The 23,911-nt window shown below is 51.7% G+C and overlaps 1 protein-coding gene across 1 annotated transcript in view; it reads right to left on the bottom strand.

The window, feature by feature from the left end:
- The window catches only part of Th (tyrosine hydroxylase), a 39,990-nt gene that overhangs the window by 6,000 nt on the left and 10,079 nt on the right, over positions 1 to 23,911 (bottom strand). The gene's annotated exons all lie outside the window — the stretch shown is intronic.

The raw sequence follows: 23,911 nt of genomic DNA, 5'->3' as shown, positions 1-23,911 counted from the left end.
TCCCCCAACACTCACAACTACCTGGACTTCAGGGAGGAGGAACCTGAACTCATCTGGGAGCTGAACACCCCAAAAGGTTCTGGGTCCTGGGCTTTAGGGGTGTCATAGTCATGGGGAAAAGCATGCCCTCTGGAGCACCCCACCTAGACTTCCAGCAGGACACTGTGAATGCAGCCAGAGCCCCAGACTCCCGGGGAGAACACGAGGCAGGGTGGTTCCCAGGGAGCTGAGGGGAGAGCCGTGCAGCTAAGAAGTGTGAAGGGGCACTTTTGACCCCACAGTTGTCCCCTGAGAAGTGCCTGCAAATTAAATTTCTAAAGGCCACACCAGTCTCATTAAGGTCTCTGTCAACCCAGGGCAATAGTTAGGTGGGGCCCCAAGGATAATCTGAAAGCCCTTCTTATGAGCGATTCCCCTCTCACCCTGACAAAGGGGACTGTTTAATGTCTTGGCAGCACCTCCTCTTGGTCCCTGTGGCTCCCTAAGCCCTGCACACAGGGAACACAGAAGCAGGCCAGTAGAAGGTAAGAAGGACGAAAGGAGGAAGCACAGGGATTGTCCCAGAGTTGGGGGCCTCTTCCGGCCTGGTAAAACCTGGGTCCTGTTTGCACAGGACAGCAACAGGCAGACCAGTCATTTGCTGACCAGGTCTCCTCAGAAGTGTACATTGCAGGAACACCACACTCCCAAAACCACCCAGGAGAGATTTCCCCTTACTTCACAAAGTATTATCCACAGAAGGCCCCAGGAAGGCTGGCACAGTGAGACAGGCATTGGCTGTCTCTCTCAGAGTCCAGCAGGACACAGCAGAGGCATTTATCCAAGCACAGGACTATCTACCAGAGCTAGGACCCAAACTAGCCCTGAGACAGGATGGAACTGAGACCCACTCCAACCCTGGGTACCAGACACTGGGTAGACTCCCAGCCTGGGGTAGCCACCCATCTACAGGTGCAGAAGCTGCTCCAGATACCCCTGGGTGACAGCATGTCCTTCTCACCGTGACAGCCTCGGCCTGCTTGGCATCCTGCTCTGAGACGGCCCTTCTGAAGCCCTTGGGCTGTGGCGAGGAGGCGCTGGGGGTGGGCATAGTGCAAGCTGGTGGTCCCGAGTTCTGTCTCCACAGCCCTTGCCAGGCAGGCAGCCTCTTAAAGGCCAGGCTGACGTCAAAACCCCTCTGGGTCCCCCACCTCCTACCTCCTGCGCATCCTCTCCACGCCTGCTGTGCCTGAGGGAGGCGGGGGTGGGCACAGAGCGAGGGCGACAAGAGAGGCCTCTGTCCCATTAGATCTAATTGCATCCACTGTCACAGGCACCTGCCGCTGAATCACCCTCAGCCCTAGGCACAAAATGAAGACGGGCTGGCTGGTGTTCTGCGGGACAGGAGACAGCTAGAGCTCTCTAACTAAAACCAGGGCATAAGGGAGGAACCATGCTGGATTTCCCAAAGGCTCATGTTAGGAAAACTATAGCCCTTGGAGACAAATAAATCTAGATGCCCTCTCACTGGCTTTTTGGATGTCTTCAAGTCTCCTCCAGGGCACAGGCCATGTCCCCCCAGACCATGTAACAAAGTGTACTGTCTATTCACTGCCCCAGTGTATGTGCTGGCACTGGGGTTGGATCCTCAGGCAGGTCTGATGAGACACAGAATGTTCCAGAAGACTATTCCTCTATAGTGTTTCCAAGAATGGCCCACTTTTGCAAGGTTCTATCCCTCTGATTATCATCTTGAAGACACAGCCTGGGAGATAGTGCCAACCCTAGCCCCTGGCACCTCCCCAGGCCCTTCTGATCTCACCATCCTGGGGGAGCAGACCTCTGCTTTAGTTAAGAGTATTCTGAACTCCCCCACTCACTCACTGAATCATGGTTTAGAGCTACAGGTAACCCCATTCTCAGCTGGACCCCATGTAAGGGCACACTTGGTGATCATCTCTCCCATGGCACCCTGAGGTCTAACATTAAGGGACCTTTTGTTTTCCCTAGGCATGTGTGAGCATCCAGACCCGCTAACACAAAGATCCACCCTAGCTCCCTCAGCTGAAAAAACAGGATCTCTAACGAGACTAGAGAGGGGACCTTTCTCTACAGCAGGTGAGCTATGCTGAGCCTATCCTGTGTCCCTGGAATCATGTCCTTCCTTCAGGTAATGGCTCAGGACAACTGTCCAAGTCCTTCAGAGAAAGGTGTCCTCTCACTAAGGGAGCTGAGGAAGAGTACCATTATTCCTCTGGATATTGGAGTCTGCAGAAATGCCAAAAGGACAGACCCTGAAGAGGTTCTGAGGACCCAGCATACTGGATATTAGCAAGAGCCAGAAGCCTGGACTCCCCAGCCCCTACCCTGCTTAGCTCCCCCTCTGGCTGATAATGGAAGTCTCACTCCACCTCCTAGACAGCACTTGGACTTTCAGGAACCAACCGCCCACTGTACTTACCAGACCCAGCCCTCTCCCTTCCCACCTCTTTCACACCAGGAACCAGGAGCTCCCCCCAGACTGCCTGCCACATCACTGCGTCCCTCTGCATCCCTCACTGGCCCCCCTTTCCCCCTCTAGAAGCAGGATAAATGCTGAATCCATACAAAAGGAACTCTCCCCAACCTCCCCTGCTGACCTTCTGGTCCCAACAATTCCTGTTCCAGGAAGAGTCTGAGGCTCTGTGGTGCCCAGATTGGCCTGGCATCTCTCATCCGCCTTCCCCGAGCAAGCTCCTGCAAATCCCATAAAGCCCAGCTCAGTGACTATTTACTCTGCATTGCCTGCTCTCTCTTACCGTGGACCCTCCCCATGTCCCATGCCCTTCTCTGAAGTCTTCCTGGGTCAGCAGCATTGCTGGTTTAACCTACTCCTGTCTCAACATGCCCAGCACAGCCCTGGCCTGCCAGGGTCCCAATATCTGGGTGTTCTTCACAGCCCAGAAAAGGGTCACATGGAGGCATTCCTACCACAAAGGCAGAGCTGGCTGTACCTTATCCTTCAATCCTGAGGAGTGGGGGCTGTGGCCCAAACCCAAAGGGCATCTGCGCCCAGTGCCCAGGTCTGCATGCCCACCCCTCAGGGTCCTCCTTTGGAGGGTGCTCGGGATTCCAGGGTGAGGCAAGCCCAGGCTGGTTTCTGCCCCACCCAACCGGGCGTTTGCTCAGGTGGCACAGGGTAGGAGGGAGCTGTATCTAACAAATCCTGCACAGGAGCTGCGCGGCACCGCGAATGTGGATTTAACCTTTCGGCAAATGTCTTACACTGACACAAATATTGCTTTTTAATTCGTTTTCTTGTCTCGGCTGGAGGTGCTTGCACAGAAGCTAGGTGGGGGTGGAGGATATGTGCTCTCCAGACCTTTGTCTGTGTCTGAGCTCACTCCAGTAGCACCTGGTCTAAACTTGAAAACATGATGTCTTTGGACTCTCTTGGGAGATAACTGCTGCCCTGGACTCTCGCCTCTGTCCATATCCAACCTGATAGCACACCCAGCCCACTGTGCACTGTCTGTGAGATACATACAAACACATGCACAGCCGGCAGACCACACTGTGCCAAGATCTAAAGCATCTGTGGGCACAGAGGAGCCCTGGACACTTTAGCTGTGCCCCATCCCCTATTTGATGGGAAGGACTCCAAGAGGCTACTCGAGTCTGCCCTTGGTGAGGCTTCCAGAACTCAGCCCTGTTTCGTGCTAGAGGCCCTACCTCCTCTCAAAGCCCACCCAAAGACAAGCTGGATCTTTCAACCACTCATGGTGATTCACACTAGGCCCTGCAGAGGAGCACCAGCCTCTCCATTTCAGACAAACCCATTCTACAGAGGGGAGATCTGAGGCCAAGAAGCACAACACTACTTCTCTGGGTCATAGAGTCAGTCTCTAGCTCCCAGCACTTCTGTCTTCAAGGAAGACAGCATGGGGTGAGGCTCAGGCCCCTCAGCTGCAGCTGCTAAACCACACTTTGAAAAGGCACCCTTAAGGTCAGGGCAGGGCTGGGGAAAGGCTTCTAGTTGGTCAAAGTGGGGCTTTGAAGGCTCTCTGGACAGCACACAGGCTGGAAGCCAAGCCGCAGAACCCAGAAACACAGTTGGGAAGCAGCCCTAGCAGTAAAAAGGAGGTGGGGCTGAAGCACAAGGCCAGAGCAGCGGGCCCTTGCCTGCTCGGGGCTCAGATGGGTGCTGGGGGCATAGCAGGCCCTCCCTCCTCCCTGAGCCCTTTGCACTCCTGTAATGCCTGTGCCATTCACAGTCGTCCTGATAATTACCCTCTTCTGTCACCACAGCGATTAGGCCTGCAGAGCCGGGCAACAGAAGGGGCCTTTCTCCTTCCACAGCCTCTTCAGCCCGGTGTTTAATTGTCCATAATGACAGCACACCCACTCCCTGGCATCGGTGCAGCTGGTGTGGGGGCTGCTGCTGTATCCTATATGCACCCTGCTGATGTAGGCCTCCCTGCCCAGGATATCAGGGAACTAAAGAGGTAGAGGACTAGTGGGGGGGTGTCCTGAGCGAAGACCTGGAGTGGGGACCCCACCCACACCAAACACCCCAGATGTACCCCATAGCTTTGGGCACTATGGAAACCTGTGTGCATTTTGGAGCACATGCCCCCACAACCTAGGGTCAAAGGTCACCTTCAACCACCATCATGGCCTTCTACCATAGACACACAGAAGCAGGCACACACAGAGACACATGAGCACACACACATCTATATGAGGACATGCGTAGGCATACACACATGTATAAAGACATACATGTATACATATGGACATATACAGATACATTCAGAGAGAGATGGGCACATACAAATGTGGTATATACATAGAGACACATAGCCTGGCATACATTCACGCACACAAACATATGCATGCACAAATATACACTGTTAAACACAGAGACACATAGACACACAAATACACTTAGATGCAGAGAAACAGGCACATATACACATGCATACACAGGAGCAGCCAGCTGCACACACAAACACACATGAACACAGATACATACATGTGAAGAGAGACAGGCATACACAAGTCCACACATATAAACAGGATCACATAGGCATACATTGATAATATTATGTTCATGAATTCACACACATGCTATCCACATAGAACCCCCTGCCACACACACGCACATACCACATCCACTTTGACAAGTCCACCCAAATCACTCTCTACAGAAATATATGTCAGGGTCTCAAGAAGCCTGTCACCTGATGGGCTCTGGGGCCAGTGGTCCTGCTCACAAAGATGCAGGACCATGGAATCACCCACTGACACGCCCTGAAAGGCAGTAGGACCCTCTCTGGGATTTAAGTTGATCAGGATATCATGACAGGCTGAGTGCTGTGCAGAGTGAGCCCAAGACCAAAGGGAGAGTGAGGTTGCATTTCCCTGCCACCCAGGAGACTGAGATGGGTTGTTAAGCCTGGGTTTTGTGATCTCGAGACTGCAGGTCCCTTTGTGAAGGTCTGAAGAGGTGTCCCTGACACCACTCACTGACCTGACTGGAAAGAGAATGAAGCTCCCTGACATCTCACAGGATCCAGCCGTTCTTGTCCTCATCAGACCCAAATGCCAGAGCAATTAGCCCTAACGAGGCCATCAGATGGAGCTGCCGCCTCGGGGCCGTAGGCACAGAATATGTGCTGGACAGCACCGGCTGTGGTCGATAGGAGACACTTAGGGATAATTGGGCAGCTGAGAGTCAGACCAGAGGCAAGAGCTGCTAGATCAGCCCCCATGTCTCAACCCTGGCTCTGGGCCCTCAAGTCTCACCCCAAGGAGCCCCCACCTGTCTGCTCCCACCACCCTGGCTTCCCACTTCCACCAGGCCTTCAGATCCAGAGTATCTTCCAGGCAGCCCACCCTCCTGCTTTCTGGAAGCCACTTCTAGTAAGAACACTATTTCTCTGCCTGCCTTATTCCTGGAGATCCACTGTCTACAGGTAAGAGAGCCCCAGCTAGCCCAGCCTCTCGTACCTTGGGCCTCGGTTTCCCTGTCTTCATGGTGGATTCCTGGGAGCGACCCATGGCAGCTCTCAGGAGCTCTGGTCCTTCCAAAGAACCTTGCATCTGCTGAGAGATGGATGGCCCTTCACACAGCTTCCAGTGGGAGATGGCTTTAGTCACATGTCTGTAGGCCAAGGGGCCTAGGTCAGAGTGAGGGAGGACCAGTATCCAGAGTGCAATTAAGGCAGGAACGGAGAGGAATGAACAGAGGGCAGGTTACAGAGCCAAGTGTCCATCTGCTAGTCCTAGCCAACAGGAAGTCACCATTAGAACCAGACCTTCTCTGAAGAGTCACACACTAGCCTCACATTAGCAGAGGCTTGGGCTGCACCTGTGTCACTTGGCAACCCACACCAACCTAGTAACCCATATACCAACCCTGAGACTATAGAGGGGTATCATGCCAAAGTCACTGGTGGCTGGCTACATGAGTGTCCACGCCAGGGACCCACAATCTATATCTAACCGCATTTGGTCTGCATACAATATGCATGTATGTGCACATGTGCGTGCACGTGTGTGCACATGCCATTGTGTCTATATGCACATTGTGTCTATATGCACATGTGTGTTCTATATCCCCAAGCCTTCATGTAAGCATGAATGTACACAGTAGGGCCTGAGGAACTCAGCAGCCATGGATATGTGATGGGTGGGGTGACCTCAGCTCCCATGCCCCTCAGTCTTTCAGAAAATGTCATGAGTCAGACTCCTAGTCCTTCCAGGTATTCCTGGTTCCCTTTCATCCCCCTCTAAAGCCCTTGCCTCCCCCAACCTGTGCACCAGTGAGTCACGTAACACCCTCCACACCACCTCCCAGCTTATTTGACAGTCTGACAAATTAGCCAGTAAAAGCAATAAGAGTGACATTCAGTTCCCATTAGTCACTCACAAGGACCACGGTGGTGATGTGACAGCAATCATGTCTAATTGCAAGAAGGCTGCCTGCCCACCCCAGCCCCACGGAAGCATTGGAGCCTGTGGGTGATGGTCACCCTCCCATCCCATGATAGGGAGGCAGGGGTTCCTGCTCTGAATGGAGTGATCTCTTTCTTGCAGTTTGTGGTGCTGTGTATTCCTCTCTTCTCATCTACAAGGTGGCTTCTGCACACCCCCCACCCCAGCACAGCCCTGGGCTGTGTTAGCAGAGTTACAGTGGCACCAGCATTCAGCAGGGAAAGCCTTACAGACTCATGTGTCTTACATGTGCCCAAGCCACAGTAGAAAAACTTTCTAGGACCCTGGCTCCCTGAAGGATGCCTATGGGAAGTGACAGGAGATGGGACAGCAGCAGACTCTGGAGCTTTGTCCCCTGGACAGATGTCCAGAGGAGGTGTAGCTTCTGCATGTGTGGAGGGCATTGGCAGGGGAGGCCCACGGGCAGCTTGGCTGGGGAGAAAACAGAGACTTGGATGAGTTTGGGGTCCAGGGAAGTCAGCAGAAATAACCCTATCACCTCTGTCATTGTGGTAGGCTCCTCCGGGTGGAGAGGGCTCCCATCCCATGGTTTTGCAGTGTGGCTGGTGTATTTGAAGACTTAGTCACCAAGGAGTGGCACAATTTGAGAAGTGTTAGGAACTGTGGCCTTGTCAGAGTGGGTGTGGCCTGGTTGGAATGGGCGTGTTATTTGAGGTTTCAAAAGTCCATGCCAGGCTCAGTCTCTGTTTGTCTTTCTGCCTGCAGATCAGGATGAAGCTCTGTTTCTGCTCCAAGGTCTGCCTGCATGCTGCTATGCTCCCCGCGGTGATGATAATGGACTAAGCCTCTGAAACTATAATCCAGCCCCCAGTTTAATACTTGCTTTTATAAGAGTTGCCTTGATCATGGTAACTCTTCACAGCAATAGCAATAGCCCAAGACAGAAGTTAGTACCAGACTTTCTGTCTACAAGGTCTCTTATGCCAGCTACCCTAGAGTAGTCAGTTTGAATGTGGGAGCCTCCTGGAACTGGAAAGTCTCTCCCTGGGTTCTGTCCCTGAACCTGGGCTTTCTTTCTAACACCTGCCACCCTTGGAGCTAAACCCCTTTTAGGAAGCTGCACCTCAGGATGGCCCCACATCCCACTCTGGAATTCTATGACAGTGATTCCCACTCCTGCTTGAAGCCAAAGCCCCAATGACTTCAGTGCAACTCTCTGCAGGACTTAGCCTGTGCCTGCTCTCAACACAGTCACTTTCCCCCACGTGTGTCCCTAAGAATTCCTAGACTAGGGGCCAGAACTAAAGTGGAACCTCAAAGGAGAAGAAATTGAGGTAGTGCCACAGGTAATTTGGTCCGCAGAGTTGTTACACAGCATATGGGCCTAGGCTGATTCCTAGAAGACATGTAAAAAGCAAGATATGGTGGTGCATGCCCAGCAGTGAGGAGGCAGAGACAGGAGGATTCCCTAGGACTCAACTAAAATGTAGCCTACGTCGCAAGCTCCAGGCCAGTGTGAGATATGGTCTCAAGGAACAAGGTGAATTCAGCTGTTATGTAGCACTATTCTCCAAGCCAAACAACTGATATCTTCATGAGTTCACTTGAGTGAAGCCTGCAGAAGATTTCACAGCTGGGCTTGTTGACTGATGACTGCCCAGCATAGACAGAGGGGGTAGAGAGAGTCATGGTACCCCACCAGAGCACTCAGTTCCTCATCCCCACAAGCTGTATGTGAGTCTTCCATAATTACACTTGGCCTTGGTGTCTTAGGGAAAGGCTACATTTCATAGGCTGAGATGTTGCCCAGTTCCTGCCCCTCCATACTCCTCCCAGCCCCAAGGAAGAAAATTCTCCCAATGCATCAAAGAACCAATACTCTAGGCTGACCTCTGGCTTCCACACTGCTATTCACATACAGATACACATGACCATGCACATGTACAAGAGAAAAAGAAAAGCGGTGTCCTATTTTTTTATTTCTATTGCTGCAATAAACACCAGGACCAAAAGCAACTCGGGGAGGAGAGGGTTTGTTTGGCTTACTTGTCCTGATCACAGTCCAGCATTGGGGAAAGTCAGGGTAGGAACCTGGAGGCAGGAACTGAAGCTGAGACCACGAAGGATCGCTGCAGAGTGGCTTGTTGTCCATGACTTATCCCGCTTGCCTTTTCATACACCCCAGAACCACCTGCCCATGGACGGGACCACCCACAGTGGGCTGGGTCCTCCCATATCAACCATTAACCAGGAAAATGCTTACAGACCTGCTTCCAGGTAAATCTGATGAAGTGGCCAGCGCTCTTAACTATTGAACCACCATCCCAGGTCTGGAGATGGCACTTTATCAACTAAGGTTCCCTCTTCCAAGAAGACTCCAGTTTGTGTCCAGGTTGATAAAAAATCAAAACAACTAATACAATGGAGAGGGACATCCAGTGGCTGAGCCAAACACAGCTCCAAAGATCCTGACTACTGTGAAGGCACAGTGATACCACCAAAGGAGACCACTTTTCTAGACGACCTGGGTTCGATTCCCAGTCCCTACATGGTACCTCACAACCAGTTCCAGTGGATCCAGCTCCCTCTCTGGCCTCTGAGGACACCAGACATACAACTGGCACACAGACACATGCAAGCAAAACATTCATATAGATTAAAAATGAAAAGCCTGTTAGAAAATGCCTTCATGAGTAGAAAGAAAGGCTTATTGGAGATCAACCTGCCAAGGCTGTCTCAGAAGTGGAGGGGAGATGGTGGAAGACCAATCGGCTTTATATGACAGTCAGTAGGGTGGGGTCTTTGAATTGACATAGGCTGTTTGAACTGATCTAGAACTAGATGTCCTTACCCGAGAGGGTTGACCTTTGGGGCTGATTAAGGGCAATTTCTGGTGGTTTAAGAAAGGTTCCTGGTAAATGAAATGTCCACCTTTAGGACTCTTATTTACCCAATAATAATCCTCCTATTTAGCAAAGTCTTTTTGTTCTTTTTAGGACAATGTCACCAGCACTGCTATGGGGTAGGGGAGGCACTTTGTGTCTAACAGCCATGACAGCTGCTGCTATGGCCACCTCATCCCCACACCTATCCGCACGGCAGCAGGAGTTCCACCCAGCAGCCTCTCACTCCCACTTGAGCAAGTGGTCAGATTTTGCAAAAGTAAGGAGAGAGAACAAGGGAGGACACAGGGTGAGTGATGTCACAGTGAGGAGCCTGGGACAGCCAGGTTTTCTCCGTGGGGCTGCCCCTACTCTTAGTGAGAACATGGAGGTGTGTCATTGCACTGGCTATAGCCACTTAAGGCTCAATCTGACCCCACAGGCAACAAACATCCATCCCCCAGGAGCTACAACCCCATGATCTGGCTGTGGGAACACACCTGAGGCCTCTCCGGGTTCTCAGAGTAGCCCAAGTACAGGGCCAGGCAGAAGGCAAGCACACGTGGCTCAGGGGCCTGGGCTAATCCTGGAGCTCCGAGGAGGCCCCCACCACTGACATTTCCAGGCTGCGGTGTGTCTGACCCATACACTGTGATATTTAGACAGTGCTTGTTTGTCAGACGATTACTTTGGAGTTGAAATGAAGGCGCCTGACACTGGAGCTGGCCTGTGTTCTCCCAGACCTTTTAAAATCACCTCTTACCCTGCTTCACTCAGTCTGGCCAACTGCAGACTCAGAGTCCTACCTGGAAATGAAGAACTAAAGGACAGAAGATGACTGGGATCTCACTGAGAGGTTGTGAATGAAGTCATTCATTCATTCATTCATTCAAAACATGTCTTTCCTTCCCCCTTCTCTACCTCCCTATTTCCCAGAATGCCTCCCTGGAGTACTTCTTTGAGAAACTACCAAGGAGAGCCTTTGTAGCTCTAGCATCTAGGGGAACAGTAGCTCATGGGAAGGGCTCCTTCTCTGTGCAGGTATCATCTTTGGGAATTGAATCCCTTATTCTTTGCAGAGATGGCTGAAACCCAACCTAGTGGTGCCCCACTACTGTCACCCAGTAGGTCTTTGGGGTCCCAAACAATACATTACTCTTTGAGGAGTGGCCAGTAGTCAGTGGTGCTAGATGATAGGGTGGAGAAAGAGGGTCACAGTTTGGGTCTGACTTCCTATTGAAAGACGGTTCCAGTTTCTTGGCAGACCCCAAGTCTCACCCTGCCACAGCTGTTTCCAAGGGATGGTCAACAGCCCAAAGCTTGAGGCCACAAGAAAACTGAGTCCCAGAGATGTCTCCAAGCCCATCATGGCAGGTGAAGGCCACGCCTGGTCCCACAGTACCCCCAAGATCCAGGAGAAATAAGGAAGACCTCTGGGACGGAAGGATATGTCATCTGCTGGGCAACTAAAACAGACATGTGTCATGAAGTCAGCATGTGATGGCCACAGGTTTGGAGATACATCTTGTTCACTGTGGCCTCCTGGGAACTCGTGTGGCTCTCTTGGGCTTTCTATAGGTGGCATGCTGAGCCATATATGCCTGAGGATCTAGTAGGAGGGCCAGACAGGGCAAGGGCAAGGGCTGTGGCTGGGTTTGGTTGCCTCTGCTGAGTTAACCTGTCAGCAAGGACTAAGAGAAGTTATAGGCTACCTGCAGCAGGGTTTCCCAGTGCCAGGCTCACTGGTCAGATATGGGTAGACAGGTACTGCAGAAGCATGGTCTCCCTCCTACCTCAGGGCCTTGGCTTCACCCTTCCTGGGGCTCCCCATGTTGGGGGTCTCACGCATCTGCACCCACCCTGCTTCACACACAATTGGGTGAGAAATTTGCCTCAGAGGTGGCAAGATTGGAAATAGGGACCAGCAATCTCTATGCCCCCCTTCTGCCCAGAGCCAAGGAGGGTGTCCAGGAACCTGGTACCCCACTTCCCGGATGACCCAGGGGAGTGGAGGCATGACAAGTATCCTTCATGCTTCCAATTATGTCCCTTTCCCACCCTGGATGCTTTCTCAGCGTCTCGAGGCATCTAAGAGACAGAAGTGTGTCTCAGCTCTTACCCAGCCCTACCCTTTCTTCTCAAATGCTCCTTGTATTTGGGGGTTATGACGGTTAGGATTAACTGTCAGTTTGACACAACCTGGAGACACTTGCAAAGACAGTCTTAATGAGGGGCTCTCTGGATCGGGGTGGCCTGTGAGCAGGTTTGTAGGTGACTGATTATCCTGATTAGCTTGATTGAGGCACAACGTCTTTCCCTACTGTGGGTGGCGTCATTCCCTGGGTTTGGATCCCGGACCCTACAGAGTAGAGAAAGTAAACTGAGCATTTAGTCTGCTCTTCACTCGATAGGACCAGACACCTCACCTCTACTCTCCCCACAAAGGCCATCTTCCCAGACTGAACCTCTGTCCCGGTGAAGCACTGACTGTCACCCCCTTCCCAGCCAGCCATTTCCCATCCTGTTTTCACTCTCTGTGGAACTAAATCGAGGAACTTTCTGTGGTGGGATTCTACAATGTGTGTTCTCTTGTGACTGGCTTGTCTTGTTCAGCGTAGTGACCTCAAGGTTGGCTCATGCCACCAAGGACACTCTTCTTTTTCGAAACTGAGTAATATTTCACCATGTCTGCTACAGGAACTTGTGTGTTTCTCTCTTTTGGCTGCATGGATGAGGTGTGCAGACACCTGTTCAAGACCTGCTTTCTGTCCTTTAGGGAAATAAGTGGGAGTGACTGGGTTGTAGATGTTGTTTGCAGAACTCTGAAGGGCTGCTTTTCTGTTTTCCTCAGGGCTGGGCCATTTTATATTTAAGCCACACTGTAAGAACCCATTCTGCCTCTACATTATTAAACTTATTTATGAGAGGTTCCCCTTGGAACACACATATTCACACACGGGAACAAGATGCCTGTGCTCCGCCTGCTAGCCTGAATCCAGGACAAGGAACTGAAATATGTCTCAGGCATGCATCGGCATTCTCCCCTCCAGTGTCACCCAAACTCTGATACAAGTGACAGACAGACTTTAAGCTTCTCTGCTTGGGTCCCCAGGCTCGGCACCTGCGACGCTCTGCCTCCCCTCATCACATATAAGAAAGTAATGTTAGAATCCAGCTCTGCCCAGGCCATAGTATCTGCAGCAGCCACCTGTTGCCTCTGACAGGTGCCTGCTGAGACATTGTCTGGAGCTCCTAGCTAACAGGCTGTCAAGGCCAGGATCTCTCCCATGCAAGGTGAATTTACACTACAGGTGACATACTTCTTGCTGTGAGCCTGCCCCATCCTCAGAAACCATCACAAGAGATTCTCATTTACAGACTCTGATTTCTCTCTTCAGAGACCCACCATGCTGTCTGCCTCTGATTCTGGCTCTGATGTAGATGCCTCTCTGTCTGTCTGTCCAAGACATTAAGAACTGTTCTAATGACTCTTACCAATAATATATCCATGTTCTTTTGAACGCCTAGTCTAAACCTAACATCTGGGTGATCTAGTTTTACACAGATGAGAGAAACTTCATCTGCTTTTTGTGGGGACCCTCTTCCATAATAAACCTTTCTCCTGGCTCCCTTGGAGTCTTTTGACACTGAATACAGTTGGCTTTGTGTGACCTCAGGGGTGTGGGGTAGAGTCAGAAAGAGGAGCTTGGGAACCTTCCTTTATGGTTCTGTTATCTGGCTCTTGTCCAAGAAGCAGTCAAATCAAGCTTCAAGGTGAGAGGTGGTGCCAGGCCCTAGGAGAGCCAGTCCCTGGAAGCCATGGGAGTTTATCACTCTGTTTGCTTTTGTTCACAGCAGTGAACACATGAACATAAATCCTCTTTTACACCCTGCAGATGAGCTAGCGGGACAAACCACTTCTGTGCAGACCAATATGTCAGTGAGGTCAGGGTGGTGGGCAGGGCCATTCCAAGAGAGTGACCTCCTAGTAGATGCAGAGAGCTCCTGATTATCAGAGTCTCCCATGACACGTGGCTGAGTGTGGCTGTCTGGCAGGGGTTGAGATACATCGGGGGAAACCCTGCAAGAGGTGGCCCTCCCAGACACCTTCGAAACAAACACGAGGAAGACAGACACTGTCCTCTGTCCAGGTAGCTTCCACTTGGACCTAGGAAGGACACTAGGAGCTCAGGCCATTAAGGATATCTCTGATGCTCTGGGAACTCTTGCCCAGCTTAACGGAAGGAAGTGTGAATACTCCAGCCACCTCTGCTATCACCAGAGGGATCAGAGACTCCAGGTACGAGGAGAATTGGCCTGAGGTACATGTGGAATAGGGCTTGGGGGTTCCCAAGGCCAGATTCAGCCATGGGTGGAAACACCCGTCACACATCAGGTAGCATAGAACAGACATATCGTTAGGAGGCATCACCCATAGTCCTGGTTCAAGGAATTGCCCCAGCTCTTCATGCTGCACTCATGTTGCGCAGCCCAAGTAGAGCTCCCTGTAGTTTAAGGCTAGTCTCTCTTTCCTCTTTCTGGCCTCTGCTGGACCCCTCTGCAGTGTCAACCTAGCAGCAGATCATCTGCCACATCGTCACTGATAATCTATAAGGCTTTGCAGTCCCCTGGATCCTGCGGGCTAGCCTAACTCTCCAGGCCATCATCTCCAGGGACTAACACTTCCGTGAACTCACCAAGCCCGTGCACCCTTGGTCACTCATTCCGGGACCTTTGCTGGCTCCTGCGGCCTGACAGTGACAGCAAGGGCTCGGAGGCCCGTTGATACAGAGACCCTGCCTTGCCAGCTGCATCCACTTCCTTGTGTCAACCACAGAGCCCACACTGGGGACTCTCTTCAGTCCCTTAAGCCAAGCTATCAGACATATGTAGACATTGGGTGTGTGACAGTATTGATCCTACCCTGATTTAGATGCAGGGAGCTTACTTTACAAACAGCCAGAGCAAAAGCCTTTGCAGACAGGTGAGACTTTAGGATCATCACCAGGAAGCTCATGGGAGAGCCTCTGGCATTACTCACCCAAAGCCCGCACATGCACACCCTAGGCTAGAGAGCACACCTGCATCCCCTCCACGCAAAATGTCAACTCAAAAGGTTATGGTGACAGCCCCAGGCAGGTAGGTCACTTTAGACAGGAAGCGGCACTGGAAAGGGTGGGAGCCGGGGGAGCTCACATGGCCCTTGTGAGACTGGAGTGACATAGAGGTTATCAAACCTAGCCAACATTTGCTTGGGTGAATTCTGGGGATCTGAACTCAAATCCTCATGCTTGATGTGCAGACGTTTTATCCTGGAGACAGGGTCAACAGAACAAGCTGTCTAGTGAGACTAGCCAGATCAGGATAGAGGGCAGGAATCTTTTGTAGTCAGAGTTCATGAAAACAGCTGTCTAATTGGACTTTAGGTCCCATCAGCAGGAGGGAATCAATGTCTATGACATGTTCCACAGACACGTTGGCTGGGGTAACTAGGTAAATCTAGCTAACTACTCATAGCTGGTTAAGCCATGGACTCTAGAGGAGAACCTACCACTGCCACTTTTCTCAAGCCAATATAAGTTCTAATTGCATCCTAAATACTCCTTATACACACAGATAGGTGAAGCTCTCACACCTTGTCTTAATGTTCTATTGCTACAAAGAGATGTCATCATGGAAACTCTTATAAAAGAAAGCATTTCATTGGGGCTTGCTTACATTCAGAGGTTTAGGGTTTAGTACACTACCAACATGGCAGGACATGCAGGCAGATGTGAGGCTGGTGAGGTAACTGGGAGTTCTGCATCCAGATCAACAGGCAGAAGAGAGACAGACTCTGGGCCTGGCTTTGGTTTCTGAAACCTTAAAGGCCACTTCCAGTGACACATCTTTTCCAACAAGGCCACGCCTCCTAATCCCTGTCAAATATTGCCATTCCCAGATGACCAAGATTCAACTATATGAGCCTAGGGAGCTGGCTATTTCTTATCACCACACCCCTCATCAAATAAGTTCCCTTTTTGCAGCAAGAAGACTATCACAGAAAGCCACAACATGCACAAAATGCAGATGATAATTCACCGTGGGGTGCTCAGTCTCAAGACATCCACAACACGACTCATATGCCTAAGGCTCAGGGAACGTCAAGGGAAAGGGCACAGAAAGACTACAAGCGCCAGAAGACCAAGGAGGCTGCTGCGAGATTGTGTCTTCCAGATGTGGTGCAGAAGTTGCAGCCACAAGCCCAAAACAATACAGTTGCCTAAACAAGCCCTAAAGATGACATGGCAGCATGGCCAGGGAAAATGTCACAAAGTTCCACCCCTAGATGAAGAGATACAGGCAATTAATGGCTGCAGAGAGAAGAAGAATCAGCCTTCCCCAGAGACAGGGCCTCTGATAGGTTATCCATTTCAAAGTGGCCAGCCCTGAACACTGAGCATACATCTGAGCATACATCTATCTGAGTATATATCTGGGTATACATCTGAGCAACACTAAATGGATTCAGCAGACTGTGTTCATGTGGTTATTTGCCTGCCTCTCTTTCTTCTCCTCCTCCTCCTCCCAATCTCTCTATCCCTCCATCTCTCTCTCTCTCTCTCTCTCTCTCTCTCTCTCTCTCTCTCTCTCTCTCTGTGTGTGTGTGTGTGTGTGTGTGTGTGTGTATGTGTATCAATAGTAATTAAAGAAAAAGAGACATGAGATGAGAGGTAGTGGAGGGAGGAGAGATAAGGAAATCATGTAAATACAGTACATGTATCTAAAACCACTGCATTAGGGCAGATCAGCACTCTCGAGGTTCTAGGCCAAAGCTCCATTTTGCAAAGTCATAAGACAAACAACTTTGCCTTCCCAATGCAGAGTCCCCAGCACTCTTTTTTTATAAAGTGAGAGTCTTTGTTTCTCACCCAGGATAAGGAAAGAGTATTTTCAAATCCCATAACTGATACTGCATTGGGAAATAACGCTAAAGAAATTAAAGCCTTTTGTTGGGAGTGATTCTAAAATGGACAAAGGACTTGAATAGACCAAGAACTTCCAGACAGCCAACATGTGAGGGGCCATCAGAGGAAGTACCATCAGAAGACCATCATCCAAAAGGCAGGGAAAAATGAATGTGAGCCAGGACACAGAGAACCGAAGTCTTCTTGGTGGGAACTATTTGGAAATGAGTTTCTAGAGGTATAGCAGTGCTTGCCTGTCAACCCAGCACTCAGAAGACCAAGGTGTGGGTGGTACAGTTAAAAGCCAGCCTGGTCTACATAGAGAGTGTCTATTTCAATCAAAACCCCAAAATATAGCCCATAAAACAAACCAGTCTGGTCAGTTAAACCTAGTATTTCTACATGGTGGACCCAAAGATAGTAATTTAACCTCCCCAAAACAGGCATACTATTGCTCAAAATGTTCCAGTTGTGCTCTGTAGCCCTCAAACAGCAATGCAAGTGTCTACTGACCAATGAATGAACCGAACAAGCTGTGGCCACCCACACAGTGGGTTATTATTCAGCCTTGAGGAGGAAATGCATTCTGACACTTGCTACAAGAATTGATCCTGAAGACATGGCATTAAGTGAAAGAAGCCAGACTCAAAAGGACACAAACGGAAGGATTCTACTCACAGGAGGTCCCTGGAGTCACCAAATCCAGACACAGAAAGCCAGCCTGGGGGTGGGGTGGAGAGTCAGTGTTTCATGGGAACAGAGTTCCAGTGAGGAAGATGTAACTTTCTAGAGGTGGGTGATGGGGAGGTCTGCATGACACCATGATCGTGTTCTGTGTGACTGAGCTGTCACTGAGACATGGGCAAGATGAGAAATTAATGTATTCATATGTAGCTCAAGGATATGTTGCTTGAACAGCATGCATGAGGTCCTAGGTTCAATCTCTGGTCACTACAATCTTTATTTCAAGAGACTCCAGGGTTGGGGATAGCTCAAATGTGTAAAGTGCTTGTCATGTGAGTGTGAAGACTTGAGTTCAAATCCCCAGGACCCACATAGGTGTGGTAGCACACATCTATAAAGCAGTAGCAAACAATAAGAATGTTCTCTTAAACAAGACAGAAGGCCAGGGACAATTGCCGAGGCTTTTTTCTGCCCTCCACACATGCACCGTGGCACACATGTGCCTGTCTTCACAAACACAATAATTTGTAAAGAAGAAAAATTTTAAAAAAGGAGGCTGCAGAATGAATGTTCTGGCAGAGAAGGGAATTGGATTGCCCTTTCTTTTCCTTAACAGTTTTCATGTGTGGTCCATATTGTACCAGGGACTGGGCTGGAGGAAGCCCATGGAGGGCCAAGGCTGTCTCAGTGACATGAAGCAGAGAAAGCAGCCTTAACCCTGGCAGCCAGGGAAGGATACTAGACAGAACCACCAGCCAGGCAGGGTAGCAGGAGACAGTAGCTCATGCACTTGGGGACCCCCTCTTCACTGTAACCATGAGAAGTAGAGAAACTAAGCCCAGAATCAGGCACTCATGGGTACCCTTGGTCTCCTCACAACCTGGAGTTACATCTAGGCCAGCAAGCCTTGCAGAGCCTGAGGCTGGAGGCCAGCCCATAACTACTCTGGTAGGCCCCATCTTACAGGCAAGGGAGTGGCTGTTCACCCTCACCCCATGTCGCTTCAAGAAACTCCACAACAGATGCAAAAATTACAAAAGATCGGTCCTGACACACAGGCTGCTCCCCTCAGCTATCCAGCCTCTAGGCTTGGAGCCCTCTAGGGTGGCCATAACCTGGACAGTGTGGTGAGGTGGACAGCAACGGCTCCACCCTACAGCCAGGCTCAGTTGCTATTTATTTCTTCTCCTTTAAAGGCCTCCGAACCATTTATTGATTTTCATATTAAGACTTGTTATCTCCCATTACATAGCAAAGTGGAGAAAACAGAGGTGCGGGCAGCAGCTACCTGGTCTCCCTGCCAATGACGACCATCTTGCCTCTCCATTCTCCTTGCTTAGTCTCCGCTGCAGACATGCTGCTCTGTGGTACAAAGGTGCCTTAGAAAGCTTCTCTCAGCCATCTTTCTATCGACTCCTCAGTGAGGAGTCCAGGCCCTGCAAGTCTGGAAGGCGCCTGCCTGTCTCACTGTGAACCTCATCTGATAGCTGCAGGAACAGCAAGCATTAATGCTCAGACACCACCTTTGCTGGGTCCTTTATCTGTCCACCATCGGCACAGGGCCACGTGGAACTAAAGCCTGCTGACTCCTTGCACGCATGAGAGGACTAATTGCTGGAACACAGAATCCAGAGCCCCATGTGACAGCTGTGTGGCGCAGCTCGCCCTGGCTGCCAGTGCCTCGGGACAGGAAGGACAGGAGCAAGAAGGGAAGGGAAGTGGATGGACGGATAGATGGGGAGAGGATGAGAGGAAAGATGGGTGGAGAGATAGATGGAGAGAAGAGGTAGAGGCAGCCATAGAGGGAAAATAAAAGGGAGGGTGGAAGGATGGAGGGAGGGGGAATGAAAGGGGAAATGGATGGGTGAATGGATGGAGCAATGGGTAGAAAAAAGTACGGAGAGAGATAGAAGACATGGTGGATATATGTGGGAAGGGAGGGAGGGATGTGTGCAGGGGGAAAACACTGGGATGGAAGGATGGATAAGGAAGAGGATGGGGAGGGGGCAACGAGAGAAGGAGGGAAGGAGGGGAGAGGATGGAGAGGGAAGATGAAAGGATAGATAAGGGAGAAGACAGGGGAAGGAGAGAGGGGGAGGGAAAAGAGAATGGGGGAGGGAAGGAGAGGGGGAGGAAAAGGGAGAGGATGGAGGAGGGAGGGAGGAGTTGGTAGAGGAATGGATGAAGGGGGCTGGAGGAATGGAGGAAATGATTGAGGGAGAGAGGAAAGGATAAAAGAAGTGATATAGGGATGAGTGGAAAGGGTAGGGATGGATGGAGGAGAGGGATAGCAAAGGGGGTGGGTGGAGGGGGATAGCAAAAGGGGTGGGTGGAGGGGGGATAGCAAAGGGGGTGGGTGGAGGGGGGATAGCAAAGGGGGTGGGTGGAGGGGGGATAGCAAAGGGGGTGGGTGGAGGGGGGATAGCAAAAGGGGTGGGTGGAGGGGGGATAGCAAAAGGGGTGGGTGGAGGGGGGATAGCAAAAGGGGTGGGTGGAGGGGGGATAGCAAAAGGGATGGGTGGAGGGGGGATAGCAAAGGGGGTGGGTGGAGGGGGGATAGCAAAAGGGGTGGGTGGAGGGGGGATAGCAAAAGGGGTGGGTGGAGGGGGGGATAGCAAAAGGGGTGAGTGGAGGGGGGGATAGCAAAAGGGGTGGGTGGAGGGGGGATAGCAAAAGGGGTGGGTGGAGGGGGGATAGCAAAAGGGGGTGGGTGGAGGGGGGGATAGCAAAAGGGGTGGGTGGAGGGGGGATAGCAAAGGGGGTGGGTGGAGGGGGGATAGCAAAGGGGGTGGGTGGAGGGGGGATAGCAAAAGGGGTGGGTGGAGGGGGGATAGCAAAAGGGGTGGGTGGAGGGGGGATAGCAAAAGGGGTGGGTGGAGGGGGGGATAGCAAAAGGGGTGGGTGGAGGGGGGATAGCAAAGGGGGTGGGTGGAGGGGGGATAGCAAAGGGGGTGGGTGGAGGGGGGATAGCAAAGGGGGTGGGTGGAGGGGGGATAGCAAAGGGGGTGGGTGGAGGGGGGATAGCAAAGGGGGTGGGTGGAGGGGGGATAGCAAAAGGGGTGGGTGGAGGGGGGATAGCAAAAGGGGTGGGTGGAGGGGGGATAGCAAAAGGGGTGGGTGGAGGGGGGGATAGCAAAAGGGGTGGGTGGAGGGGGGATAGCAAAAGGGGTGGGTGAAGGGGGATAGCAAAAGAGGTGGGTGGAGGGGTGAAAGAATGGGGGAGGAATGGAAGTGGGAAAGAAGGGACCAAAGGAAAGAGGAGCGGGAGGTACTGTGCTGTGCCCTGCCCGTTAGTAAAGAGGTCTCTACACTCTTTGCGGTGACACATAGGCTCTGTGTGTCTGGGGAGAAGTTCAGGGCACACAGAGGATAGGGACTTAACTTCCCCACTTCTTCTTTGACTGTTGACTTTGTCACCAGGCACAGGATGACCTTTTGGAATCAGTGGATGGAATGTCTATGGCTTTGTACTTATTATTGAAGTAACAGCTTTGTAGCTAGGAAAAAATAATCTGATTATAAAAGTGACCTTTGCTCATCTGAACGCAGAAAGCTCAGAAAGCACAGAGGGGAGAAAATGGTCTCTAAGCATCCCACAGCTAGCACACAGCTCAGAGGCCCCAGAAAACAAGCCAGCGATACCAGCGGGCACCCCAGATTCAAGGTGGAGGCCCCTGGGCCAGGGACACGGCTCCTATGTTCTGATCCTCCAAGGCAAGGGAGGCCAGGCTGAATGGTAATGAGACATGGCTGCTGCATCCAGGCTGCAGTCTCTACACCCGTGCCCCTGGAACACACACTGAAGGCCTTTCTCACAGAGCAGGGATGCGCTTCATAAACGACCCTTTAGATTGAGCAGATGCCATCAACTGGGACTGAGTTTCAGGACGCACCAAGCCCCAGTGTGGCCAAGGTTTTACATGCACATGCATGTGTACACACACACACACACACACACACACACGGTGTGTCTGTGTCCAGCTTTACGTGGGTTCTGGGAGTTCACATGCAGGTCCTCATGCTCATGTGACAGGAAGGAGCAGCTTCTAGAAGGGAATGTCAGTAAAACTTCAGAATGCCTGAAGTCCTCAGCTTCCCTCCAGCACACAGGCATCCTTAGCTGACTGTGCATTTATGTAAGACAGCAGCCTGTATGCCCCCCCAGACCCATATAGGTGGTAATGAGTCCCCTACCCAGGCCCCCTCTCTATCCTGCTGGGAATTCTGCCTCCTAGAGGGGTAAAGGTCCCAGAGAATCAAACAAAGCCAAGTGTGAGGCTAAGAAGCTCATGTCTGGGACAAGAAAGTTATCCTGAAGGTGGTGTCAACCTTCAGAGCCCCAGAGAGCAGAGCCCAGAGCCTGTTGATTCTGCCCAGAAGGGGCTTGGGAACCACTGCTGCCTGTCCTCTCTTCCTAGAGAATGATGGTTAGTACCCTTTCCACTCTGGGCCAAGTGCTGCCAGCCTCTGTGGGGCCAGCACGGGGTCCCACAAAGGATCAGCAGAAACTTGGTTCTGCCCCTCAGGCCCATGAGCCATGCTGAAGTCCAGGGTTCACATGATCACTTCTCAATGAACTGGTGTCCCAACCTGTGCAGTAGCTAATCTGGGATCAAACCTGCAGGCAATGAGGAGAACTGGCAGGGTGCCCAGGATGGGGTGAGTGATGGGCCTGGCATAGTCTGGTACTTGTTGGGCCTTAGGCTATACCAAGGCCACAGCACACAGTGTTCTCCCCAGGGCACCACAGAGGCACCGGGCTCAGCCTCCTGCCTGGTGGTCTGGTCTGTGTCACTCTGACAGGAGGAAGAAGCTGCTCTACTGGGGATAGGCAGAGGATCAGCTGGGTTGGGAGACTAGAGTATGGGACAGTAGTGGTTAATCAGCTTGGGGGCCTGTGGGAGGGACAAATGTCTGGGTAGAATGAGGGTCCAGCAGGGGCTCAGGTGAAGGCAAGAGTGAAGGATAGGGGTGGAGAGACAGAATGGGGACACAGAGGGTCCACCAAGCAGAGACACTGCACGGCCTGCTCCACCCTGAAGATAGAGCTCTGTTGGGACCCCTGTCACTTAGGTCTTAGTACTTAGTGCCTTTGCATCAGACCACGGAGAAGCGTGAGTTCACAGCCCTCAGGCCTCCAGGCAAGATCAACGTTTGGAGCAGGCCGTGCAGTGTCTCTGCTTGCTGGACCCCTTTCCCAGTACGGGCTAAATTGCCTCTTGCCGTGCAGTGGCTCTTCTTTGCCTAGGGCCTGGAGAGATCCTACATTTTCCTGTTGGTTGGCTCCCTCACGTGGCCGACTTAGGTATAACATCTGCCCCACAAGTGCCCCCATGTGGCCAACTGTAATACAACCTTCACTAGGTGAGGGCTGTCAGTAAGGAGGCTGTGAGGCTCACTCGATAATCCGCTAGGTGTTGGGAGGGTGTACCACTAAGGAACTCGGGGTGACTGATATTTAATAGGCCGAGGCAAACACCAAAGATTCCAATATCCCAAACTTCAGGGTTCACTCAGGTCCAGAGGTCCTTCTGGGTCCTCAAAGGCCCCCCAACCTTGTTAGCAAGGAAGTGTGTGTGGGGGGGTGCATTTCTAGGGTCATCTAAGTCAGAACTTCAAAGAAGCCATTGACAATAAATTCCAAGTAGTGGAAGGATTACCATCCTTCGGGTCTCTGGAGACCAGCCACTCACACGTGCACACAAACAGAGAGAGGAGGGGGGGGGGGGAGAGGAGAGAGAGGAGAGAGGGAGGGAGGGAGGGACAGAGGGACAGAGGGAGAGAGGGAGAGAGGGAGAGGGAGGAGGGGGGCGAGTGAGCTGCCTAGAAAGGCTATGTGCCTGCCCAGGCTCCGTTCCTGCCTTGTCCCACAGAGGCAGGCCAGGCAACTCTGGTCTGTTATGATGGCCATCCCAGCAGTTCATATGTGCGGTGACCCCAGCATTTTGGGGACTCTGTCAGCACTCCCATTTGACTGAAGAGGAGACAGGACAGGAGCTTAGGAAGCAGTGGGTGGAGGACGGAGGCTTTAGGTCCTGGCTGCCTCTGCACCTTAGGAGAAGGACTTTTATTTTTAACATATTTACTTTACATCCTGTTCACTGCCCTCTTCCTGGTCACCCCCTCACAGTCCTTCCTCCAACCCCCCATCCCATTCTCCACTGAGCAGGTGGGATCCTCTGGTTCCTCCCACGCCCTGTCATCTTAAGTCTCTAGGCGTTTCCTCTCCCACTGAGGCCAGAAAGGCAGCTCAGCTAGAAGAAATTATCCCAAGTATAGGCAACAGCTTTTTAAGTAGTCTCTGCCCCAGTTGTTCAAGATCCACATGCCCCAGTTGTTCAAGATCCACATGAAGACCAAGCTGCACATCTACGTCGGGGGAGGCCTAGGTTCAGCCGGTTCTTGGTTCAGTCTCTGAGAGCCCTAGGGGTCCAGGTTAATTGATTCTGTCGGTATTCCTGCAGAGTTCCTATCCCCTTA

This window comes from Apodemus sylvaticus, chromosome 1 (assembly GCF_947179515.1).
Source record: "Apodemus sylvaticus chromosome 1, mApoSyl1.1, whole genome shotgun sequence".
Taxonomy (NCBI): Eukaryota; Metazoa; Chordata; class Mammalia; order Rodentia; family Muridae; genus Apodemus; species Apodemus sylvaticus.
The sequence above is the reverse complement of the archived record's forward strand: the minus strand, read 5'-3'. Positions and strand labels throughout refer to the sequence as shown.